The sequence below is a fragment of the Ranitomeya variabilis genome, chromosome 4 (assembly GCF_051348905.1).
Source record: "Ranitomeya variabilis isolate aRanVar5 chromosome 4, aRanVar5.hap1, whole genome shotgun sequence".
Classification (NCBI taxonomy): domain Eukaryota; kingdom Metazoa; phylum Chordata; class Amphibia; order Anura; family Dendrobatidae; genus Ranitomeya; species Ranitomeya variabilis.
The window spans coordinates 232,357,291-232,384,941 of NC_135235.1; the positions used below are offsets into that span (position 1 = coordinate 232,357,291).

General features: G+C 45.4%; 1 protein-coding gene across 2 annotated transcripts in view; it reads right to left on the reverse strand.

Annotated features, from left to right (window-relative positions):
* LOC143768745 (IgGFc-binding protein-like) overlaps nucleotides 1–27,651 on the reverse strand; it is a 184,696-nt gene that overhangs the window by 98,919 nt on the left and 58,126 nt on the right. Inside the window, exon 8 of one of the 2 annotated variants that reach the window (XM_077257395.1) lies at nucleotides 24,254–24,440. The exons of the other annotated variant lie outside the window; for it this stretch is intronic. The gene's annotated coding sequence lies outside the window, so the exon portion shown is untranslated. Of the gene's footprint in view, nucleotides 1–24,253; nucleotides 24,441–27,651 lie in introns of those variants that run through there. 2 annotated transcript variants of the gene reach the window in all.

The following is a 27,651-nucleotide window of genomic DNA, read 5'->3' on the forward strand; positions in this document are numbered from 1 at the left end:
AATGATGGTAGTGGTGGTGGAGCATCTGGTGGTCGTGGTAAAAGCAGTACAGCACCTAAGTCTCGAGTTGTTGAGCCAGGTTCGTCGTCTGGCTACACAAGGCCTCGAACGCTCCCTTTTCTGGGAGTAGGAAAACCGCTTTTAAAGCCGGAGCAGCAAGAACAAGTTTTGGCTTTCCTTGCTGACTCAGCCTCTAGCTCTTTTGCCTCCTCTTCTGAAAGTGCTAAATGTAAAAGCAGCGCGTCGTTAGTGGATGTTCACGGTCAGGGACAAGTCGCTTCCTTGTCTTCTTCACCCAGAACAAGAGAGAAGGATGCGTCAGGAGACACAACGGGTTACTCCATGGAGCTCTTTACACATACCGTTCCTGGGTTAGACAGTGAAACAGTTAACAGGCCATGCCCATTAGAAGTTGAATCGGACATGGAGTGCACTGATGCACAGCCACAGCCAGGTTACTATGCTGTTCCTTTGACTCAGACCAGAACATTGCCCTCGCAGTGTACTGAGCCAGAATCAAACCCAGCTGAGACTATGGTGCCCCGTCACGAACGCTATACCAACGGCTTACACGGTGACACAGACGAAGTTGCACACGAGATAGAAGAGGAGGTCATAGATGACCCAGTTGTTGACCCCGATTGGCAGCCATTGGGGGAACAGGGTGCAGGCGGCAGTAGTTCTGAAGTGGAGGAGGAGGAGCCGCAGCAGGCATCAACATCACAACAGGTTCCATCTGCCGGGCCCGTATCTGGCCAAAAGCGCATGGCAAAACCAAAACCAGTTGGAGGACAACGTGGCCATCCGGTTAAAGAAGCTCAGTCTGCAATGCCTGAAAAGGTATCCGATAGTAGAAAGAGTGCAGTCTGGCATTTTTTTAAACAACATCCAAATGATCAGCGCAAAGTCATCTGTCAAAAATGTTCAACTACCTTAAGTAGAGGTCAGAATCTTAAAAGTCTAAATACAAGTTGCATGCATAGACATCTAACCACCATGCATTTGCAAGCCTGGACTAACTACCAAACGTGCCTAAAGGTTGCAGCACCCTCGGCCAATTAAGCTAGTCAGCAACGCTACATCCCTTCCCTCACTGTAAGCCCACCATTTCCCGCACCACCTGCAGTATCTGTGCAGCTTTTGTCTCCAGGCCAAAGCAGTCAGGGAATCACCAGGTTCATAGTAGGAAACTGCATGTAGGGCACCGGCAAGAATACCATCTCCAACCCTCTCTCAGTCTGCCATGTCCACCGGCACCACCGCTAGTTCCACGATCTCCAGCTCTCCAGTCCAGCTCACCCTACATGAGACTCTTGTTAGGAAAAGGAAGTACTCATCCTCGCATCCGCGTACACAGGGTTTGAACGCCCACATTGCTAGACTAATCTCATTAGAGATGATGCCCTACCGGTTAGTTGAAAGCGAAGCTTTCAAAGCGCTGATGGACTACGCTGTACCACGCTACGAGCTACCCAGTCGACACTTCTTTTCTAGAAAAGCCATCCCAGCCCTCCAACAGCATGTTAAAGACCACATCGTCCATGCACTCAGGCAGTCTGTGACTACAAAGGTGCACCTGACAACAGATGCATGGACCAGTAGGCATGGCCAGGGACGTTACGTGTCCATCACGGCACACTGGGTGAATGTGGTGGATGCAGGGTCCACAGGGGACAGCAATATTGGGACAGTTATGCCTAGCCCACGGTCAAGGACAGTTGGCTGTAGGCGTTCGCCCCCCCTCCTCCTCTTCCTCGTCCTCCTGCAGAAGCGAGAGCTCGTCCACAGACCGCAGTCGCACATCCACTCCATCCGCAGCTGCCACTGTTGCACACCAGGTGTGCCATTATGGGACAGCTAGTGGCAAGCGTCAGCAGGCTGTATTTGCAATGAAGTGTTTGGGCGACAACAGACACACCACGGAAGTTCTGTCCGAGTTCTTGCAGAAAGAAACTCAGTCATGGCTGGGCACTGTACATCTTGAGGAAGGCAAGGTAGTGAGTGATAACGGAAGGAATTTCATGGCTGCCATAGCCCTTTCCCAACTGAAACACATTCCTTGCCTGGCTCACACCTTAAACCTGGTGGTGCAGTGCTTCCTGAAAAGTTATCCGGGGTTACCCGACCTGCTCCTCAAAGTGCGCAGACTTTGCTCGCATATCCGCCGTTCGCCCGTACACTCCAGCCGTATGCAGAACTATCAGCGGTCTTTGAACCTTCCCCAGCATCGCCTAATCATCGACGTTGCAACAAGGTGGAACTCCACACTGCACATGCTTCAGAGACTGTGCGAACAGAGGCGTGCTGTTATGTATTTGTGGGAGGATACACGGGCAGGCAGTTGGATGGCAGACATGGAGTTGTCAGGTGTGCAGTGGTCGAAGCTACAAGACATGTGTCAAGTCCTTCAGTGTTTTGAGGAATGCACACGGCTGGTTAGTGCAGACAACGCCATAATAAGCATGAGCATCCCCCTAATGCGTCTGCTGATGCAAAGTTTGACGCACATAAAGGAGCAGGCGTCTGCAGCCGAGGAAGAGGAAAGCCTTGATGACAGTCAGCCATTGTCTGGTCAGGGCCGTGTAGAGGACGCGGTAGCGGGCGAAGAGGATGAGGAGGACGAGGAGGATGATGGGGATGAGTACTTTTTTAATGAGGAAGCTTCTCCTGGGCCAACAGAAATTAGTGGCGTTGCAAGGCCGGGTTCTGGTTTTTTAAGGGAGACAAGTGACGTAGATTTGCCTGTAACTGCCCCTCAAACCAGCACAACCGCAGATTTGACAACTGGAACTTTGGCCCACATGGCGGATTATGCCTTACGTATCCTCAAAAGGGACCCACGCATTATTAAAATGAGCGATGACGATTACTGGTTGGCCTGCATCCTTTGACCCTCACTATAAAGGCAAATTGCAAAATATTATGCCACATGAGAACCTCGAACAAATATTAGCAACTAGTGTTGAGCATTCCGATACCGCAAGTATCGGGTATCGGCCGATACTTGCGGTATCGGAATTCCGATACCGAGATCCGATACTTTTGTGGTATCAGGAATCGGAATCGGAAGTTTCCAGTGTATGGTTCCCAGGGTCTGAAGGAGAGGAAACTCTCCTTCAGGCCTTGGGATCCATATGAATGTGTAAAATAAAGAATTAAAATAAAAAATATTGATATACTCACCTGTCTGGAGGCCCCTGGACATCACCGCTGGTAACCGGCAGCCTTCTTTGTTTAAAATGAGCGCGTTCAGCACCTTCCATGACGTCATGGCTTCTGATTGGTCGCGTGCCGCTCATGTGACCGCCACGCGACCAATCACAAGCCGCGATGTCATCCCTCAGGTCCTAAATTCCCTTCTAGGAATTTAGGACCTGAGGGATGATGTCACGGCTTCTGATTAGTCGCGTGGCGGTCACATGAGCGGCACACGACCAATCAGAAGCTGTGACGTCATGGAAGGTGCTCAACGCGTTCATTTTAAGCAAAGAAGGCTGCCGGTTCACAGCGGTAAGGTCCAGGCTGCGTCGGAGAGGTGAGTATATCAATATTTTTTATTTTAATTCTTTATTTTACACATTAATATGGATCCCAGGGCCTGAAGGAGAGTTTCCTCTCCTTCAGACCCTGGGAACCATCAGGGATACCTTCCGATACTTGAGTCCCATTGACTTGTATTGGTATCGGGTATCGGTATCGGATCAGATCCGATACTTTGCCGGTATCGGCCGATACTTTCCGATACCGATACTTTCAAGTATCGGACGGTATCGCTCAACACTATTAGCAACCAAACAAGCAACTCTTGTAGACCGTTTGATTCAGGCATTCCCAGCACACAGCGCCGGTGATGGTTCTCACACGAGCTGCAGGGGGCTACAGGGCAGAGGTGTTAGAGGTGCACAAATCAGAAGTGGCGTTGGACAGAGGGGTTTTCTGACCAGGTTGTGGAGTGATTTCGCAATGACCGCAGACACGACAGGTACTGCAGCATCTATTCAAAGTGACAGGAGACAACATTTGTCCAGTATGGTTACTACCATATATACTCGAGTATAAGCCGAGATTTTCAGCCCAAATTTTTGGGCTGAAAGTACCCCTCTCGGCTTATACTCGAGTCACGGTCTGTGGCAGGGTCGGCGGGTGAGGGGGAGAGGGCGCTGAGGCATACTTACCTAGTCCTGGCGATCCTGACGCTCCCCCTGCCCGTCACACTGTCTTCGGGTGCCGCAGCTCTTCCCCTGTACAGCGGTCACGTGGGACCGCTCATTAGAGAAATGAATATTCATTTCTCTAATCAGCGCGGTGCCGGTGACCGCTGACAGAGGAAGAGCTGCGGCACCGGAGACCAGCTGTCCGGGGGAAGGAGCGGGACGCCGGGAGCAGGTAAGTATCGCATATTTACCTGTCCTCGTTCCACACGCCGGGCGCCGCTCTGTCTTCCCGGCGTCTCTCTCTCCGCACTGACTGTGCAGGTCAGAGGGCGCGATGACGCATATAGTGTGTGCGGCGCCCTCTGCCTGATCAGTCAGTGCGGAGAGACGCTGGGACCGGACGCTGGGGAGCTGCAAGCAAGAGAGGTGAGTAAGTATGTGTTTTATTATTTTTATTGCAGCAGCAGCAGCGTTATATATGGCACAGATTTATGTGGAGCATCTATGGGGCCAAACTGAACGCTGCAGAGCATTCCATATGGGGCAGCTTTATAATGAGCATCTGTGGGGCCAAACTGAACGGTGCAGAGCATATATGGCACAGATTTATAATGAGCATCTATGGGGCCAAACTGAAAAGTGCAGAGCATATAGGGCACAGCTATATAAGGAGCATCTATGGGGCCAAACTGAACGGAGCAGAGCATATATGGCACAGCTTTATAATGAGCATCTATGGGGCCAAACTGAACAGTGCAGAGCATATAGGGCACAGCTATATAAGGAGCATCTATGGGGCCAAACTGAACGGAGCAGAGCATATATGGCATAGCTTTATAATGAGCATCTATGGGGCCAAACTGAACGGTGCAGAGCATATATGGCACAGCTATATAAGGAGCATCTATGGGGCCAAACTGAACGGTGCAGAGCATATAGGGCACAGCTTTATAAGGAGCATCTATGGGGCCAAACTGAACGGTGCAGAGCATATAGGGCACAGCTATATAAGGAGCATCTATGGGGCCAAACTGAACGGTGCAGAGCATATAGGGCACAGCTTTATAAGGAGCATCTATGGGGCAATGAACGGTGCAGAGCATATATGGCACAGCTTTATATGGAGCATCTATAGGGCCATAATGAACGGTGCAGAGCATTGTATATGGGGCACAGCTTTATATGGAGCATCTATGGGGCCATAATGAACGGTGCAGAGCATTCTATATGGCACAGCTATATATGGATAATATATGGGGCAATAATCAATGGTATGGAGCATTATATATGGCACAGCTTTATATGGAGCATCTATGGGGCAATAATGAATGGTATGGAGCATCTATTTTTATTTTTGAAATTCACCGGTAGCTGCTGCATTTTCCACCCTAGGCTTATACTCGAGTCAATAAGTTTTCCCAGTTTTTTGTGGCAAAATTAGGGGGGTCGGCTTATACTCGAGTATATACGGTAACTATTTTTCATCCCTTATCGATGTTCTCCCTCAACCGTCATTCCCATTTGATTACTGGGCATCCAAATTAGACACCTGGCCTGAATTGGCAGAATATGCATTGCAGGAGCTTGCTTGCCCAGCAGCTAGTGTGCTATCAGAAAGAGTATTCAGTGCTGCTGGTTCAATATTAACCGAAAAAAGGACTCGTCTGGCTACCCAAAATGTGGATGATCTCACCTTCATTAAAATGAACCACTCCTGGATTTCAAATTATTTTGCCCCACCTTTCCCGGCTGACACCTAGCTTTCCTATAAAAAGGTCTTGCTTGTGGACTGGTCTTACTGAGTGTTCCAATCTCTTAATTTGCAGCAGCTGTTTGTCCAGCATACGACATGTTTACACCTCCCTCAATGGGAAAACTCCCCCCACGGGGCCGTGGTCTCGCCACTTGGCGCAAGCACCCATTAGAGTGCCGTTTGTCTGAAGAGGTGGGTGTGCCCGCTTTTGGTCGACGGCACTTCCACTGGGTCCCTCATAGTACAATAAAGTGTCTCTGGCGGTGGTGGCGCGCACCCAACGTCAGACACACCGTTGTAACATGAGGGGCCCTGGGATGGTACCGCCGGCCACAAGAGAGTTCACCCCCCCCAGCTCAAACTGTGCTCTACCACGTGCAAAATTATCTCTCAGAGCTCCACCAATGTTTAGTCTATGCGCTGACATCATTCAAAGCCTGGCACTGACAATACCAATTTGTTGACATCTATGATGCTAGTTAAAATAGTCTGGGTCAGTGTCCTATATTGACACCAGTAAATACTTACTGCTAAATTACTATGTCAGAAACTCAGCAGATGAGCCCACCCCTGTACCTAAGTATGCCACACTTTTGTTTTTTTGTTTTGTTGTTTTGCGAGACATTAACATCTATTTATTTTTTGGGAGTACTAACTGTGTCAGACACTCCTTGCAATCGTCCTCCGCTGACCACACCAATGCTGCCTGTGTACACATGTAACCTATTTAAAACTGCATAGAGCCTATTTTTATTTATTTTAGGCACAGTAAGCCTGTCTGCGGTCCCTCCTTGCAATCCTCCTCCGCTGACCACACCAATGCTGCCTGTGTACCCATGTAACCTATTTAAAACTGCATAGAGCCTATTTTTATTTATTTTAGGCCCAGTAAGCCTGTCTGCGGTCCCTCCTTGCAATCCTCCTCCGCTGACCACACCAATGCTGCCTGTGTACCCATGTAACCTATTTAAAACTGCATAGAGCCTATTTTTATTTATTTTAGGCCCAGTAAGCCTGTCTGCGGTCCCTCCTTGCAATCCTCCTCCACTGACCACAACAATGCTGCCTGTGTACCCCTGCGAGATAACTCTAAGTGCCTTGAGCCTATTTTTATTTATTTTAGGCCTAGTAAGCCTGTCTGCGGTCCCTCCTTGCAATCCTCCTCCACTGACCACAACAATGCTGCCTGTGTACCCATGTAACCTATTTAAAACTGCATAGAGCCTATTTTTATTTATTTTAGGCCCAGTAAGCCTGTCTGCGGTCCCTCCTCGCAATCCTCCTCCACTGACCACAACAATGCTGCCTGTGTACCCCTGCGAGATAACTCTAAGTGCCTTGAGCCTATTTTTATTTATTTTAGGCCTAGTAAGCCTGTCTGCCGCTCCCTGGTGTTGTCCTCCACTGTGTAAATCTGAGCTTCAACCTTCTGGCTCTCATTAAGTATCTGTTGGTAAAAATTGGTGGTTGGGGCCTACTAACGGTGTCTGCCGCTCCTGGGTGTTCTCCTCCTCCTGAGTGTTCTCCTCCTCCTTGGTGTTCTCCTCCAGGTTTCCTTGTCTGAGCTTCAACCTTCTGGCTTTCATTAAGTATTTTTAAATGTAACACTACAATTGCCATACTACTTGGGTTGGGGCCTAGTATTGGTGTTCTCCTCCTCCTTGGTGTTCTCCTCCAGGTTTCCTTGTCTGAGATTCAACCTTCTGGCTCTCATTAAGTATTTGTTGGTAAAAATTGGTGGTTGGGGCCTAATAACGGTGTCTGCCACTCCTGGGTGTTCTCCTCCTCCTGAGTGTTCTCCTCCTCCTTGGTGTTCTCCTCCAGGTTTCCTTGTCTGAGCTTCAACCTTCTGGCTCTCATTAAGTATCTGTTGGTAAAAATTGGTGGTTGGGGCCTACTAACGGTGTCTGCCGCTCCTGGGTGTTCTCCTCCTCCTGAGTGTTCTCCTCCTCCTTGGTGTTCTCCTCCAGGTTTCCTTGTCTGAGCTTCAACCTTCTGGCTCTCATTAAGTATTTTTAAATGTAACACTACAGTTGCCATACTACTTGTGTTGGGGCCTAGTAACGGTGTTCTCCTCCTCCTTGGTGTTCTCCTCCTCCTTGGTGTTCTCCTCCAGGTTTCCTTGTCTGAGCTTCAACCTTCTGGCTCTCATTAAGTATCTGTTGGTAAAAATTGGTGGTTGGTGCCTACTAACGGTGTGTGCCGCTCCATGGTGTTGTCCTCCACTGTATAAATCTGAGCTTCAACCTTCTGGCTCTCATTAAGTATCTGTTGGTAAAAATTGGTGGTTGGGGCCTACTAACGGTGTCTGCCGCTCCTGGGTGTTCTCCTCCTCCTGAGTGTTCTCCTCCTCCTTGGTGTTCTCCTCCAGGTTTCCTTGTCTGAGCTTCAACCTTCTGGCTCTCATTAAGTATCTGTTGGTAAAAATTGGTGGTTGGGGCCTACTAACGGTGTCTGCCACTCCTGGGTGTTCTCCTCCTCCTGAGTGTTCTCCTCCTCCTTGGTGTTCTCCTCCAGGTTTCCTTGTCTGAGCTTCAACCTTCTGGCTTTCATTAAGTATTTTTAAATGTAACACTACAGTTGCCATACTACTTGGGTTGGGGCCTAGTAACGGTGTTCTCCTCCTCCTTGGTGTTCTCCTCCTCCTTGGTGTTCTCCTCCAGGTTTCCTTGTCTGAGCTTCAACCTTCTGGCTCTCATTAAGTATCTGTTGGTAAAAATTGGTGGTTGGTGCCTACTAACGGTGTGTGCCGCTCCATGGTGTTGTCCTCCACTGTATAAAGCTGAGCTTCAATCTTAAAGCTCTCGTTAAGTAGTTGTTTTTAAAATGTGTGGTTGGGCCCTTAAAACGGTGTCTGACGCTACTGGGTTTTCTCCTGTTTTGTTGTCACGATCTTCAATGTTCATGCTTTCGGCTTACATTTTAAATAATTAAACTGCAGTTGGCCTACTACTTTGGTTGGGCCTAGTAACGGTGTGTGCCGCACCTTGGTGTTGTCCTGTGTTATTTTCCTGACCTTTAATCTTCAGGCTTTCGGCCTTCATTTGTAATATTAAACTGCATAGGGCCTACTAGTGTGGTTCGGCCCTACTAATGGTGTCTGTCTGCCGCTCCTGGGTTTTCTACTCCACTGAACTAAGCAATGCCACCTGGTTAGTCCTGTTACCAATTTTGACCTGCATTTTACCCACTTTATTATTTGGGCCTATATCAGTGTTTCCGCCTCATCCTGCCCATTGCCCAGCTGGTGCTAGATGAGTCTTGTGGTACTTTGACCCAGACCACTACATTCCCCTTGCATGCTACACAGCCACAATCTGACCCTGCTGAAAGTCAGGTTCCCCTTCCCGCATACTATACCACCTTACACAGGGACAAAGAAGAAGGTGCAGATGAAAGTGCAGGTTTCTTCAACAGGTAGGGGGGCATACTCGTTGGCGACATCACAGGCACAGGGCCCCTCAGAGTACGCAAAAGTGTCACTGCCGGTGGGAGGCGCCCCTGCCGTGCAAACACACCACCGTACTTTGAGGGGCCCTGTGCCAGTGCCAATGCGAACGAGTGGGCCTCCCTGCTTGCTCAGGATCACAGCACTTGCAAAGTTGAAATACCTCTCACTGCTCCACCGCCGTGACGTAGTCCACGTTTCCTGGGCCCACTAAAACCTTGAAGCAGCCCTACCCCCCACAACTTTTGCCAAATGACCCCCAATTTCCAATGCCCAACTATTATTATAAAGTTAATTAAGATTGGCAAGCTTCAGAAACAAGAATGGATGTTTTTTGTTATGACCCCAATGGCAGAGGGTCTCAGGAATAATGCTAAGTCAGTAAATACAGAAAACCAGCTCATAGGGCAGTGGTAACTGGGCTGACCATATAACTAATCCTAGCACCACAAATACCAGCAGCCGGGGAACGTTCCTACGTTGATCCTAGACGTCTCGCGCCAGCCGGAGAGCTAACTACCCCTAGAAGGGAAAAGAAAGACCTTTCTTGCCTCCAGAGGAAATACCCCAAAAAGTTGGATAGAAGCCCCCCACAAATAATAACGGTGAGGTAAGAGGAAAAGACAAACATAAGAATGAGCTAGGAATTTAGCAAAGAGAGGCCCACTAGCTAATAGCAGAATATAGAAAGATAACTTATATGGTCAGCAAAAAATCCTATCAAAAATATCCACACTGGAAATTCAAGAACCCCCGAACCGTCTAACGGCCCGGGGGGAGAACACCAGCCCCCTAGAGCTTCCAGCAAGGTCAGGAATCACATTTAGTACAAGCTGGACAAAAATGATAGCAAACAAATAACCCAAAAAACAAAGAAGCAAGACTTAGCTTAATTTAACACGAACCAGGACCAGCAAACAGGAGCAAACAGAATGTGTCTGATAACACCGATGCCAGGCACTGGACTAAGGTTCCAGGAGGTTTATATAGCAACACCCCTGAAGTAACGACCCAGCTGGGTGCAGACAGAGGGAAGGAAATCCCAGAGTCATATCACTAGTAACCACTAGAGGGAGCCAAAAAAGTCTAATTCACAACAGTACCCCCCCCTTAAGGAGGGGTCACCGAACCCTCACCAAGACCATCAGGGCGATCAGGATGAGCAGCGTGAAAGGCACGAACCAAATCGGCCGCATGCACATCAGAGGCAACCACCCAGGAATTATCCTCCTGACCATAACCCTTCCACTTGACCAAATACTGAAGCCTCCGCCTGGAGAGACGAGAATCCAAGATCTTCTCCACCACGTACTCCAACTCGCCCTCAACCAACACCGGAGCAGGAGGCTCAGCAGAAGGAACCACAGGCACAACGTAGCGTCGTAACAAAGACCTATGGAACACGTTGTGAATGGCAAACGAAACCGGAAGATCCAAGCGAAAGGACACAGGATTAAGGATTTCCAATATCTTGTAAGGACCGATGAAGCGAGGCTTAAATTTAGGAGAGGAGACCTTCATAGGAACAAATCGAGAAGACAGCCACACCAAATCCCCAACACGAAGTCGGGGACCCACACCGCGGCGGCGGTTGGCAAAACGCTGAGCCTTCTCCTGTGACAACTTCAAGTTGTCCACCACATGATTCCAGATCTGCTGCAACCTATCCACCACAGAATCTACTCCAGGACAGTCAGAAGGCTCCACATGTCCTGAGGAAAAACGAGGATGGAAACCAGAGTTGCAGAAAAATGGCGAAACCAAAGTAGCGGAACTAGCCCGATTATTTAGGGCAAACTCAGCCAACGGCAAGAAGGTCACCCAATCATCCTGATCTGCCGAAACAAAACACCTCAAGTAAGCTTCCAGAGTCTGATTAGTTCGCTCAGTTTGTCCATTAGTCTGAGGATGAAAGGCAGACGAGAACGATAAATCAATGCCCATCCTAGCACAAAAGGATCGCCAGAACCTGGAAACAAACTGGGATCCTCTGTCAGACACAATATTCTCAGGAATGCCGTGTAAACGAACCACATTCTGAAGGAACACAGGAACCAGATCGGAAGAGGAAGGCAGCTTAGGTAAAGGCACCAAATGGACCATTTTTGAAAAGCGATCACATACCACCCAGATGACAGACATACCCCGAGACACCGGGAGATCAGAAATGAAATCCATGGAAATATGTGTCCAAGGCCTCTTCGGGACAGGCAAGGGCAAGAGCAACCCGCTGGCACGGGAACAGCAAGGCTTAGCTCGAGCACAAGTCCCACAGGACTGCACAAATGACCGTACATCCCGTGACAAGGAAGGCCACCAAAATGACCTAGCCACCAGATCTCTGGTGCCAAAAATTCCCGGATGACCTGCCAACACCGAGGAATGAACCTCGGAAATGACTCTGCTGGTCCACTTATCAGGAACAAACAGTCTGTCAGGTGGACAAGAGTCAGGTCTACCAGCTTGAAATCTCTGCAACACACGTCGCAAATCAGGAGAAATGGCTGACAAAATAACTCCTTCTTTAAGAATACCAATAGGTTCTGTGACTCCAGGAGAGTCAGGCACAAAGCTCCTTGAAAGAGCATCAGCTTTCACATTCTTTGAACCTGGTAAATACGAGACCACAAAGTCAAAACGGGAGAAAAACAATGACCAGCGGGCCTGTCTAGGATTCAAGCGTTTAGCAGACTCGAGATACATCAAATTTTTGTGATCAGTCAAGACCACCACACGATGCTTAGCACCCTCGAGCCAATGACGCCACTCCTCAAATGCCCACTTCATGGCCAGTAATTCCCGATTGCCCACATCATAATTCCGCTCAGCAGGCGAAAACTTCCTAGAGAAGAAGGCACATGGTCTCATTACCGAGCAACCAGGGCCTCTCTGTGACAAAACGGCCCCTGCCCCAATCTCAGAAGCATCCACCTCGACCTGAAAGGGAAGTGAGACATCAGGCTGGCACAAAACAGGCTCTGAAGTAAACCGGCGCTTCAACTCCTGGAACGCCTCCACGGCTGCAGGAGCCCAGTTAGCAACATCAGAACCTTTCTTGGTCATATCCGTCAAAGGTTTAACAACGCTAGAAAAATTAGCGATAAAACGACGGTAGAAGTTAGCAAAACCCAAGAACTTCTGAAGACTCTTAACTGACGTGGGTTGAGTCCACTCATGAATAGCTCGGACCTTGACTGGGTCCATCTCCACAGCAGAAGGGGAAAAAATAAACCCCAAAAAGGGAACTTTCTGTACTCCAAAGAGACACTTTGAGCCTTTAACAAACAAGGCATTCTCACGCAAAACCTGAAACACCATCCTGACCTGCTCCACATGTGAGTCCCAATCTTCAGAGAAAACCAGAATATCGTCCAGATAAACAATCATAAATTTATCCAGATACTTCCGGAAAATATCATGCATAAAGGACTGAAATACTGAGGGAGCATTAGAAAGCCCAAAAGGCATCACCAAGTACTCAAAATGACCTTCGGGCGTATTAAATACAGTCTTCCATTCATCACCTTGCTTAATGCGCACAAGGTTGTATGCACCACGAAGATCTATCTTGGTGAACCACTTGGCACCCTTAATCCGGGCAAACAAGTCCGACAAGAGAGGCAAAGGATACTGAAATTTTACAGTGATTTTATTCAGTAGCCGATAGTCAATACAAGGTCTCAAAGATCCGTCCTTCTTAGCCACAAAAAAGAATCCCGCACCAAGAGGGGAAGAGGATGGACGGATATGCCCCTTCTCCAGAGACTCCTTGATATATGAGCACATGCTCAGGTACTGACAGATTAAATAATCTTCCCTTAGGAAATTTACTACCTGGAATCAAATCTATGGCGCAGTCACAGTCCCTATGAGGAGGCAGAGCACTGGATCTGGACTCACTGAATACATCCTGATAATCAGACAAATACTCAGGAACTTCCGAAGGAGTAGAGGAAGCAATAGACACCGGCGGGGAATCAGCATGAATTCCCTGACAGCCCCAACTTGACACAGACATTGCCTTCCAATCCAGGACTGGATTGTGGGTCTGTAACCATGGCAGACCCAAAACGACCAAATCATGCATTTTATGCAGAACAAGAAAACGAATCACCTCCCGATGTTCAGGAGTCATGCACATGGTCACCTGCGTCCAAAACTGCGGTTTATTTTCCGCCAATGGCGTAGCATCAATACCTCTAAGAGGAATAGGATTTACTAACGGTTCAAGAACAAAACCACAGCGCTTGGCAAATGACAGATCCATAAGACTCAGGGCGGCACCTGAATCCACAAACGCCATAACAGGGTAAGAAGACAAAGAGCAAATTAAAGTCACAGACAAAATAAATTTAGGTTCCAAATTACCAATGGCGACAGGACTAACAACCCTTGTTAGGCGTTTAGAGCATGCTGATATAACATGTGTAGAATCACCACAGTAAAAACACAACCCATTCTGACGTCTATGATTTTTCCGTTCATTTCTAGTCTGAATTCTATCACATTGCATTAAATCAGGTGTTTGTTCAGACAACACCACCAGAGGATTAGCGGTTTTGCGCTCCCGCAAACGCCGGTCAATTTGAATAGCAAGCGCCATAGAATCATTCAGACTTGTAGGAATGGGGAAACCCACCATCACATTCTTAATGGCTTCAGAAAGGCCATTTCTGAAATTTGCGGCCAGAGCACACTCATTCCACTGAGTAAGCACGGACCATTTCCGAAATTTTTGGCAATACACTTCAGCTTCATCCTGACCCTGAGAAATAGCCAGCAAGGCTTTTTCTGCCTGAATTTCAAGATTGGGTTCCTCGTAAAGCAATCCGAGCGCCAGAAAAAATGCATCAATATTCGCCAATGCCGGATCTCCTGGCGCTAGCGAGAAAGCCCAATCCTGAGGGTCGCCCCGTAAAAAATAAATAACAATTTTAACTTGCTGAGCAGAATCTCCAGATGAACGGGGTCTCAGAGAAAGAAACAATTTACAATTATTCTTGAAATTCCTAAACCTAAATCGATCTCCAGAAAACAATTCCGGAATAGGTATTTTAGGTTCAGACATAGGACTACTGGTAACAAAATCTTGTATACCCTGCACACGAGCTGCCAGCTGGTCAACACTTGTAATCAAGGTCTGCACATTCATGTCTGCAGCAAGCACACGCCACTCAAAGGTAAAGGGGAGGAAGAGAAGGAAGGAAAAAAAAAAAAAACTCAGAATTTCCTTTCTTATTATCCCACTTCTGCAATGCTTTAAACATTCAATATTGGCCTGGCATACTGTTATGACCCCAATGGCAGAGGGTCTCAGGAATAATGCTAAGTCAGTAAATACAGAAAACCAGCTCATAGGGCAGTGGTAACTGGGCTGACCATATAACTAATCCTAGCACCACAAATACCAGCAGCCGGGGAACGTTCCTACGTTGATCCTAGACGTCTCGCGCCAGCCGGAGAGCTAACTACCCCTAGAAGGGAAAAGAAAGACCTTTCTTGCCTCCAGAGGAAATACCCCAAAAAGTTGGATAGAAGCCCCCCACAAATAATAACGGTGAGGTAAGAGGAAAAGACAAACATAAGAATGAGCTAGGAATTTAGCAAAGAGAGGCCCACTAGCTAATAGCAGAATATAGAAAGATAACTTATATGGTCAGCAAAAAATCCTATCAAAAATATCCACACTGGAAATTCAAGAACCCCCGAACCGTCTAACGGCCCGGGGGGAGAACACCAGCCCCCTAGAGCTTCCAGCAAGGTCAGGAATCACATTTAGTACAAGCTGGACAAAAATGATAGCAAACAAATAACCCAAAAAACAAAGAAGTAAGACTTAGCTTAATTTAACACGAACCAGGACCAGCAAACAGGAGCAAACAGAATGTGTCTGATAACACCGATGCCAGGCACTGGACTAAGGTTCCAGGAGGTTTATATAGCAACACCCCTGAAGTAACGACCCAGCTGGGTGCAGACAGAGGGAAGGAAATCCCAGAGTCATATCACTAGTAACCACTAGAGGGAGCCAAAAAAGTCTAATTCACAACAGTTTTTGGCATTAAAATGGGCACTGTAGGTGTTTTCCTGGCCTCCACTCACTGCCGACTATGCTTCCCCATTGATTTGCATTGGGTTTCATGTTTCGGTCGATCCCCGACTTTTTGCGATAATCGGCCGACTTCACTCGACTCAACTTTGGACAACTGCGGAATATGTTGGCGCTATATAAATAAAATTATTATTATTATTATTATAAAGTCGGGTTTCGCAAAACCTGACTCGATCTTAAAAAAATGAAAGTCGCTCAACCCTAGCAGTTAGTTTAGGTTCTTCTCTTTTGAGTTGCAAAAAAGATTATTATGTTCAAGTTTGGCTTTTTTTTTTCAATTTGGAGCCCCCTTTAATACAATGATCCCTCGTGGCATTGAAGGAGAACAAACCGAGCCCTCATTTAGGTGGAAAAAGTCATACAGATGCTCAGGTAGTGTTTTCCTAATGTTGAGGTCCTTGACAAGAAATTCATTCAGGCGCCAGTGGCAGGCCCAAGTTAACGGCTGAGAAGACTTCAGTTCCAAGAGAATCGGGGCATGATCAGACCAAGAGATTTATCCCATCGTCATCCTTTTCAACATTCCAAGAGTTAAAATATTTCCCCCCCAAAAAAATATTTCCATGTGTAAAATAAAAAAAAAGTCCTAAATAAATAAATAAATAAAAATATTGTTCCAATAAATACATTTCTTTATTGTTATTATTCTGTATTGTTAGAACGCACCTAGTATATATATGTATTAATAGGTGCATTCGCAACCCGGGGTCCACCATGCAGGAGAGCAACCTGCTGCTGGCAAATGGCGGGGCTATATGGCGGTATAAGCTAACTCTGTTAACTCCACAGATTCACTAGAAACAAGATGCTTTGCCCTGTTAACCTCACAGAGGTACACAGCTACCAAACAGTGCAAAACTGTGGTCATACAGTCAGAGAAACAGGCAAACAACTCCTCACCGGAGGTGCCGGTATTCTAGCGGCTTATTTCAGCCAAGGCCCTGAATACACACATACAAACTCCTCACTGGAGGTGCCGGTTTTCTAGGGGCTTATTTCATCCAAACCCTAACCACATCCAGACATGACCACACTGGCGCTGAGCTCAAAGACTTTGGTTTGATACTAGCGCATGGCCGTGCGGCCATGTGAACCTTTTGTAGCTGCAGCAACTTCAGGACCTTCCTAGAGGACCAATGGGAGTTGCTGCAGTACTTGAGCAACTTCAGGACCTTCCTAGAGGACCAATGGTAGCTGCTGCAGTACCTGAGCATGTGACCCCTGACCTCCAATGAGAGGTCTTACCTTGGGCATGCTCAGAAGGGGAAAAGCAGGACTTAGTCCCAGAGACGTTTGCTCGCCGCTGACCAGTACTGGCTGCAATGGCTGAGCCTGGAAAGGCAGCAGTAACCATCCGCACAGTATCAGGCTGAGTCAGACGCTGGGACCGACGACTCCACTGTGGCTGGAGAAGAATGGGAGACCACAGCGGAGATGGCCCAAGATTATCCCTGTGCAGAGGCGGGAACTCGACCCCTAACATTTATGTAAATTAAAAAAAATCAATAAAAGTACACATATTTAGTATGGCCACGTCCGTAACGACCCGACCTATAAAACTGTCCCACTAGTTAACTCCTTCAGTGAACACCGTAAAAGAAAATAAAAAAAAAATAGGCAAAATACAATGGTTTATCATTAGTGATGAACGAGTGAGTATACTCGTTGCTTGAGATTTCCCGAGCTCGCTCGGGGAGTCTTCGAGTATTTGTAAGTGCTCGGAGATTTAGTTTTTGTTGACGTAGCTGCATGATTTAGAGCTGTTAGCCAGCATAAGTACATGTGGGGGTTGCCTGGTTGCTAGGGATTCCCCACATGTAATCAAGCTGGCTAACAGATGTAAATCATTCAAGTATGGCCATGAAAACTAAATCTCCGAGCAGTCATAAATACTCAGAGACCCCCCCCCGAGCGTGCTCGGGAAATCTCGAGTAACAAGTATACTCGCTCATCACTATTTATCATCATACCGCCGAACAAAAAGTGGAATAACACGTGATAAAAAAGACGGATATAAATAAACATTATACCACAGAAAACGGCATCTTGTCCCTCAAAAAATGAGCCGCCATACAGCATCAGCGAAAAAATTAAAACATTATACAGTTAGGTCCATATATATTTGGACAGAGACAACATTTTTCTAATTTTGGTTATAGACATTACCACAATGAATTTTAAACAAAACAGTTCAGATGCAGTTGAAGTTCAGACTTTCAGCTTTCATTTGAGGGTATCCACATTAAAATTGGATGAAGGGTTTAGGAGTTTCAGCTCCTTAACCTGTGCCACCCTGTTTTTAAAGAGACCAAAAGTAATTGGACAGATTCAATAATTTTAAATAAAATGTTCATTTTTAGTACTTGGTTGAAAACCCTTTGTTGGCAATGACTGCCTGAAGTCTTGAACTCATGGACATCACCAGACTCTGTGTTTCCTCCTTTTTGATGCTCTGCCAGGCCTTCACTGCGGTGGTTTTCAGTTGCTGTTTGTTTGTGGGCCTTTCTGTCTGAAGTTTAGTCTTTAACAAGTGAAATGCATGCTCAATTGGGTTGAGATCAGGTGACTGACTTGGTCATTCAAGAATATTCCACTTCTTTGCTTTAATAAACTCCTGGGTTGCTTTGGCATTATGTTTTGGGTCATTGTCCATCTGTAGTATGAAACGACGACCAATCAGTTTGGCTGCATTTGGCTGGATCTGAGCACACAGTATGGCTCTGAATACCTCAGAATTCTTTCGGCTGCTTCTGTCCTGTGTCACATCATCAATAAACACTAGTGACCCAGTGCCACTGGCAGCCATGCATGCCCAAGCCATCACACTGCCTCCGCCGTGTTTTACAGATGATGTGGTATGCTTTGGATCATGAGCTGTACCACGCCTTCGCAATACTTTTCTCTTTCCATCATTCTGGTAGAGGTTGATCTTGGTTTCTTCTGTCCAAAGAATGTTCTTCCAGACCTGTGCTGGCTTTTTTAGATGTTTTTTAGCAAAGTCCAGTCTAGCCTTTTTATTCTTGATGCTTATGAGTGGCTTGCACCGTGCAGTGAACCCTCTGTATTTACTTTCATGCAGTCTTCTCTTTATGGTAGATTTGGATATTAATACGCCGACCTCCTGGAGAGTGTTGTTCACTTGGTTGGCTGTTGTGAAGAGGTTTCTCTTCACCATGGAGATTATTCTGCGATCATCCCCCACTGTTGTCTTCCGTGGGCACCCAGGTCTTTTTGCATTGATGAGTTCACCAGTGCTTTCTTTCTTTCTCAGGATGTACCAAACTGTAGATTTTGCCACTTCTAATATTGTAGCAATTTCTCGGATGGGTTTTTTCTGTTTTCGCAGCTTAAGGATGGCTTATTTCACCTGCATGGAGAGCTCCTTTGACCGCATGTTTACTTCACAGCAAAACCTTCCAAATGCAAGCACCACACCTCAAATCAACTCCAGGCCTTTTATCTGCTTAATTGAGAATGACATAACGAAGGGATTGCCCACATCTGTCCATGAAATAGCCTTGGAGTCAATTGTCCAATTACTTTTGGTCCCTTTAAAAACAGGGCGGCACATGTTAAGGAGCTGAAACTCCTAAACCCTTCATCCAATTTTAATGTGGATACCCTCAAATGAAAGCTGAAAGTCTGAACTTCAACTGCATCTAAATTGTTTTGTTTAAAATTCATTGTGGTAATGTCTATAACCGAAATTAGAAAAATGTCTCTGTCCAAATATATATGGACCTAACTGTAGCTCTCAGAATAAAGCGATGCAAAAATAATTATTTTTCTATAAAATAGTTTTTATTGTATAAAAGTGCCAAAACATAAAAAAAGAGGTATCACTGTAATCGTACTAACCTGAAGAATAAAACTGCTTTATCGATTTTACCTAATGTGTAACGGTATAAACGCCCCCCAAAAGAAATTCACGAATTGCTGGTTTTAGTTCATTCTGCCTAACAAAAATTGGAATAAAAAGGATCAAAAACTGTCATGTGCCCGAAGAAGATACCAATAAAAACATCAACTCGTCCCGCAAAAAACAAGACCTCACATGACTCTGTGGACCAAAATATGGAAAAATTATAGCTCTCACAATGTGGTAACGTCAAAAATATTTTTTGCAAAAAAAAAGCGTCTTTTAGTGTGTGACAGCTGCCAAACATAAAAACCCGCCATAAAAACCCACTGTAAATAGTAAATCAAACCCCCCATTATCACCGCCTTAGTTAGGGAAAAAAATAAAATAAAAAAATGTATTTATTTCCATTTTCCAATTAGGGTTAGAGTTAGGGTTGGGGCTAAAGTTAGGGTTGGGGCTAAATTTAAGGTTAGGGTTGGGGCTAAAGTTAGGGTTGGGGCTAAAGTTAGGGTTAGGGTTGGGGCTAAAGTTAGGGTTGGGGTTAAAGGACCACTGTCAGCCCCCTCCAGCCCTTATAAACTAAAAGAGCCACCTTGTGCAGCAGTAATGCTGCATTCTAACAAGGTGGCTCTTTTAGTTTTTGGTTCTAGTATTCCCAAAATAAAGCGCTTTGAAACTTAGCCACAATACCTGTCTTTAGCCAGGGTGGTGGGTTCTCACTCCCCAGCTTCAACCGCTACTCTGCCGTCACTCCAATCTTCAGCGGCTTTTGGCGCCACCCCTCCGCGTTTTTTTCTCTTCAAAACTGGCGCCTGCGCTGTGTGTAAGCTCTGGCCGTGTGACGTCCTAGCCAGGCTTGCAGACTGCGCCTGTGCGGGCATTGCGGCCACCCACCTTGGGGATCCCCACCCCGCAGTGTGTTATGCATTATGCACAGTGTGGGGCTAGGATTCCTGGGCATGCGCATTGCGTGTGTCAGCCTGTCACCCAGGTCCCCCGCCTTACAGCATCTGTATACTGCCCGGCGATTGCTAGGAGGAGGCACGATCAGCTGAATACAGTATACAGACGTTGTAAGGGGGACCTGGGTGACAGGCTGACACACGCAGTGCGCATGCCCAGGAATCCTAGCCCCGCACTACGGTAAAACGGTGCTCCTTCCCTTCCGAGCTCTGCTGTGCGCCCAAACAGTGGTTTACCCCCACATATGGTGTATCAGCGTACTCAGTACAAGTTGCACAACAACATTTGGCGTCCAATTTCTCCTCGTACCCTTGGAAAAATAAAAAATTGTGGGCAAAAAATCATTTTTGAGGAAAAAATAAGATTTTTTATTTTTACGGCTCTACATTATAATCATATGTGAAGCACTTGGGAGTTCAAAGTGCTCACCACACATCTAGATAAGTTACTTAGGGGGTCTACTTTCCAATATGGGGTCACTTTTGGGAGGTTTCCACTGTTTAGGCACATCAGGGGCTCTCCAAACGCGACATGGCGTCCTATCTCAATTCCAGCTAATTTTGCAATGAAAAGTCAAATGGCGCTCCTTCACTTTTGAGCTCTGCCATGCACCCAAACAGTAGTTTACCTCCACATATGGGGTATCAGCGTACTCAGGACAAGTTGCACAACAACACTTGGGGTCCAATTTCTCTTGCTACCCTTGGTAAAATAAAACAATTTGGATCAGAATAATTTTTTTGTGAAAAAAAGTTAAATGTTCGGCTTTTTTTTACATTCCAAAAATTCCTGTGAAACACCTGAAGGGTTAATAACCTTGAATGTGGTTTTGAGCACCCTGAGGGGTGCAGTTTTTATAATGGTGTCACACTTGAGTATTTTCTATCATATAGACCCCTTAAAGTGACTTCAAATGTGATGTGGTCCCTAAAAAAAAATGGTGTTGTAAAAATGAGAAATTGCTGGTCAAATTTTAACCCTTATAACTCCCCAACAAAAAAAATAATTGGTTCCAAAATTGTGCTGATGTAAAGTAGACATGTGGGAAATGTTACTTATTAAGTATTTTGTGTGACATATCTCTGTGATTTAAGGGCATACAAATTCAAAGTAGAAAAATTGCGAAATTTTCAAAATTTTCGTCAAATTTTCGATTTTTTCACAAATAAACTCAAATAATGTCAAGTAAATTTTACCACTAATATGAAGTACAATAGGTCACGAGAGAACGTTGTCAGAATCACCAGGATCCGTTGAAGCGTTCCAGACTTATAACCTTATAAAGGGACAGTGGTCAGAACGTGCAAACCACCCTTGGGGGGTAAAGGGGTTACCTGTAGTGGACAATTTGAAGACAACAAAATTGCTACTCCATCCTTCTTTCTGTCATTGTAAGCTGAGTAGGCCCGGGAAAAAGAATTCAGTGTGAACTTAAAAGTGCCTGTATGGTCATAATTAGAGATGAGCGAATACTTCAATGTTCGGTTCGCATTACGCAATCAGGAGTCTCCACATTTCCAAAAATTGGAGCCTACTACCAAAGTGACATCAATATCACCAGAGTAGAAATAGTATAATAGGGACTGACACCTTTTCCACTACAGCCAACCCAACAGATGTAGACCCAACCAAGAGTGTTCACATTTCCACAAATTAGTGATAGTACAATAGAGAACGACACGTCTTTCACTAAACCCAATCCAACAGATGGGCAAAATAGGTAATACGGCACTCCTGTGGATGGTGCCCAAGTAGGATTCTGTCCCATGTAAATCTTGTAGAGAACGTGGCACTCAGATGAATGCTGTAAGCAGATAATTTTATTGTGTGAGGCAATCCAAAAATAAAGAGTACGTTTCAGTCCTAGAATAACCTTCATGAGTCAGACAGATTGCAGTGTGCAGAGGGTTACAGGCAGAAGCGAACACTCGGGATCAGCAGCAATATAATTCTCCCCACTGTAAGAGGCTATGTGGGGGCTCTTACGGTATATAGGGGCCTGTGTATGGGCCCATACGGTATATAGGGGGATGCCAGCAAACTTCATTCTGCTCAATATTAAGTCATATAATTAATATTAATATACAATGATTATAATTAATATTTTAATATTAACATTTGCCCTTCTATTATTATTATTTATTATTATACCACCATTTATTCCATGGCGATTTACATGTGAGGAGGGGTATGCATAATAAAAACAATTACAAAAATTTTAAAAAATACGAGTCACGACTAGTGTTGAGCGATACCGTCCGATACTTGAAAGTATCGGTATCGGAAAGTATCGGCCGATACCGGCAAAGTATCGGATCCAATCCGATACCGATACCCGATACCAATACAAGTCAATGGGACTCAAGTATCGGACGGTATTCCTGATGGTTCCCAGGGTCTGAAGGAGAGGAAACTCTCCTTCAGGCCCTGGGAACCATATTAATGTGTAAAAGAAAGAATTAAAATAAAAAATATTGCTATACTCACCTCTCCGAGGGAACCGGCACCTTACCGAGGGAACCGGCAGCGTTCTTTGTTTAAAATTCGCGCGTTTACTTGGTTACGTGAAGTCCCGGCTTGTGATTGGTCGCAGCGGCCATGTTGCCGGGACGCGGACCAATCACAGCAAGCCGTGACGTAATTTCAGGTCCTGCAGGATTTTAAAATTACGTCCCGGCGTTGTGATTGGTTGCGCCGCAGTCACATGGGCGACGCAACCAATCACAAGCCGTGACGTTACGGGAGGCTGGACACGCACGTATTTTAAAATGCGCGCTTGTCCAGCCTCCCGTGACGTCCCGGCTTGTGATTGGTTGCATCGCGGTCAACCAATCACAAGCCGGGAGGCTGGACGCGCGCATTTTAAAATGTGCGCGTGTCCAGCCTCCCGTGACGTCACGGTTTGTGATTGGTCGCGGCGGCCATGTTGCCGGGACGCGGACCAATCACAGCAAGCCGTGACGTAATTTCAGGTCCTGAAGGATTTTAAAATTACGTTCCGGCGTTGTGATTGGTCCGCGTCCCGGCAACATGGCCGCCGCAACCAATCACAAGCCGGGACGTCACGGGAGGCTGGACACGCGCGCATTTTAAAATGTGCGCGTGTCCAGCCTCCCGTGACGTCACGGCTTGTGATTGGTTACGTCGCCCATGTGACCACGACGCGCCCAATCACAACGCCGGAACGTAATTTTAAAATCCTGCAAGGACCTGAAATTACGTCACGGCTTGCTGTGATTGGTCCGCGTCCCGGCAACATGGCCGCCGCGACCAATCACAAGCCGGGACTTCACGTAACCAAGTAAACGCGCGAATTTTAAACAAACAACGCTGCCGGTTCCCTCGCTGAGGTCCGGGCTGCGTCGGAGAGGTGAGTATAGCAATATTTTTTATTTTAATTCTCTCTTTTACACATTATTACATTAATGTTGTTTCGATACCCGATACCCGATACCACAAAAGTATCGGATCTCGGTATCGGAATTCCGATACAGCAAGTATCGGCCGATACCCGATACTTGCAGTATCGGAATGCTCAACACTAGTCACGACTGGTACAGTAGGAGAGAGGACCCTGCCCGCGAGGGCTCACAATCTACAACCTAGAAAATTCATTGCCCACCCCTGCCCTTAGAGGGTCACAAATGGTAAGTAGCCCACACCCATGTTACTCTAATCCACCCCAGACCCGATGTTATTCCATATTTAGCGCCTTGTACTACATGTATAGCGCAGTCCATCACTGCATCGCCTCCTAGTGGTGGAAGTAATTAGTGCAGACAACACAGCTGAGCTGGATGATTTATTATTGTATAAGCAGATTATAATATTTGCTGCACCCATCACCTCACATTATTATAATTCATTACTGTTATTATTATCCTGGAAATGATAATCTCACTTCCAGGTCTAATCAGATGTTTGCATTAATCAATTTCACCTAATGAGTCATTATTGCAGATTTATAAAGAAAGAAAAGATGATTTATTATAAGATTTTTTAAGGTAAATTTCTGTAAGTGACTATAGAAGACCCTCGGATTTCTGTGCGCGCTGTTTATTTCAGGTGACAACTTTCCTCCAATATCTTGGTCTCTTCCAGGAATCACAGTATCTCAGATTATTAGATGTCATTTATCGGCACAGAACCTGAGGGACAGAGAAGGGGTTAATGATATATAAGGTATGCACATACACAACTCACACATGTGCACAGTGACTTTTTGTGACACATTTGTTTAAACAACTAGACATTTTTTTTCTTCATCTATTCTAAGTTGCAGCAACCATAACTTTTTTCATGGAAGCCTCAATACTAATGAAGTCTTCTTCTTCTTTTTTTGCCATGTTCTAGGGGCCATTTTGCATGTAATTAGCCATTACATTTATGTTTTTTTGCATTTACATAATAAAAAGAAAAAAACAATCACACTGTTCATCAATCACCATAATTTTAATGTTCAATGTATTACACATTTTGTCATAGTTATTGAGATATTAAATATGCCTGGTTTATTTATGGATTTGTGATGTTTACTTTTCAAAAGTGTTTTAGAATGTGATTATCATGTTTGTTCTTCATTATTTACTGGTAACTTTTTAGTAAACATAAGGGTTTGAATTTTATTTTACTACGTCTACAATTATACAGAGATGTACGAGTATATAGAGAAATATCTGTGTGTACCAGTACAATATGCCTGTTAAGAAGAAGAATACTGCTTAGATCTTTAGGCAAAGAAAATACTTCTATCATTACCAAAGCAGCCTGTGGATCACTATTAAAGCTTGTGTCTGCCGTGCTGCAGGTTGTAAATTTGAATGTTTGGAAAAAGAAGACAAAAGTTTGCCTGGTGATGAATAGTTTTAAACTGGTTAAGAAACTTTTACACAGGGAGGACAATCATCTGTTCAAAAATTTGTTTCTAATCATTGTCCAACATACAGTAAATGTGTCTTAAGATAAAACAACAAACACGAGTTGATTGATTTATCATTGGTCGTATCCTTCTTGATGACTTTAAAATCAATAGATGTCAACAGATCTCTACATGGAAAGGAGGATGAGCAACCAGTAAAAATGTCAGATGTGTGGGGAAGGAGGTGACAAAAAAGATAATTGTTACACGATAGTAAACCAGAAACAATCAACTTGTTGTATCGGAGCGAGCTATGGACGGTGTAGTTGATGGTAAGATACAAGTATGTTATTTTCAGTTCCTTCAAATTTTTTTTGTTATTTTGGGTTCTTAGAAAGTGCGGTTTACAGAGCAAGAGGAACAGAGCTATTACACTTTATTTTTAATCCAGAAAGATAGGCAGTGTTTATAAAAGTATACAAAAGATTTTAGATACGGGACAAAATAATGCAGCATATACAATTGCATAAAATAAAATTGAATAACAAAAGAAACTTGCTAAACACTGGTCACAAAAATGGCTCAGAGCTTAGAGAAGGGAAGCTCTTGTATTGAGAAATGTCCAGTGAATGCACCTCCACAGCAATGTATCTTCCGGCATTGAACACAGATCTTAATTTTCCTTGGCTATTTATCAGCACAAGTGGCACTCAAACACCTCCCCTCTGTCGACTCATAACATGGCTGGACTTAAGAGAACTATGGGATGTGTCTTAATCTTAAGAAATTAGAAAATTCTCAACTGTTAGCATGTCTTGGCTACTGATGGTCCCCGGCGGGAGACATTACCATCATATTTTTTATCTTCATTTTATCTGTTCATAGATAGGAGACATGGCATACATATTCTCCTCTATCTGGATAATATCCAGTTGGCGGCATGCCGGCCATTGTTCGGTGACGTGAAACCATGTTTTGCGTTCGCCATTTCAGCACATTTCTGAAAATATGACTTTCCTATCTATTATATCGATGAAGTTCATAAAAAACCTCACTTCATGATTTCTATAAAGCACACTGAGAGATTTTATGTTTTATGTTTAGCTCTTATCTACCAGTCATAAATTTGCCCTTCTCTACATACTGTACCTGTGCATTAAAACTGATTGGACTGACATCTGTTTGCCATTAGGATTTTCCTTAATTACCTGTTTCCAAAAGAGGAGATCAGCTACATAGAGGGGGTTATGTGAAGGTGACTGGTTAGAGTATAAGCTCTTTTTCTCCCTTGTGTGCAGATGTCTAAGGATTTTAATTATTTCTTTACGACAAAGTCAAAAAACCATAGATGTGAAATACTGAAGAATATGACATGCACCTTTTATACCCCAGTACTACTGACCCATAGACCACATACATTGAGTACCCAAAAGTCAAGAGGCCAAAAGGTCTTCTACAGAGATGACCCAATAAATTTGAGTGGAATTGAATTTTACTTAATTTTTACAAAAATCCAATTTTGCCAAAATGCAAATGCAAATCCAGGAACATTCAGATTCCATCTTCTGACTAACTTTTGACACCATAGTCGTCACTAATCCAAATCGGTCATAACTTAGAGGAACTGTCCACCCTGAACACGATTTCAGAGCCCTTTTCTGACCGGTGTGAGAGTATGGAAGTGGCTCAAAGTCTAGTAAGCTCGGTACAGCAGAGGCTGGCTGTGTTATACAGCTGACACCTGCCCACAAATACCGAGATAGGGGAAAACTACCATCAAAGCAGTTTAACTCCTTACATGCCAATAAGAAGAATCTAAACAGGGAAAGGAGGAGTGATCTGTTTGCATTTTAAAAATATACAGATTTTTAAAAGAAGGATATTATGTAACCCCTTAATCCCATTGGACGTACTATCCCGTCAAGGTGACCTGGGACTTAATTCCCAGTGATGGGATAGTACGTCAAGCGCAATCAGCTGCGCTCACGGGGGGAGCGCGGCCGATCGCAGCCGGGTGTCAGCTGACTATCACAGCTGACATCCGGCACTATGTGCCAGGAGCGGTCACGGACCGCCCCTGGCACATGAACCCCCCGCACACTGCGATCAAACATGATCTCAGCGTTCCGGGGGCATAGGGAAGCATCACACAGGGAAGTGGCTCCCTGCGGGCTTCCCTGAGACCCTCGGTATAAGGCGATGTGCTCACCTTGTACCGAGTGTCTCCTCCCTGCAGGCCTCGGATCCAAAATGGCCACGGGGCTCCATCCGCATCCTGCAGTGAGGTGGCTTACCAGCGCCTGCTCAGAGTAAGCGCTGGTAAGCCTGCAGCCCTGCTTGTCAGATCGCTGATCTGACACAGTGCTCTGCAAAGTGTCAGATCAGTGATCTGACCCTATAACATGATGCCCCCGCCTGGGGCAATGTTATAAAGTTAAAAAAAAAATATTCACTTGTGTAAAAAAAAAAAAAAACCCAAATAAAGAAAAAAAATATATTGT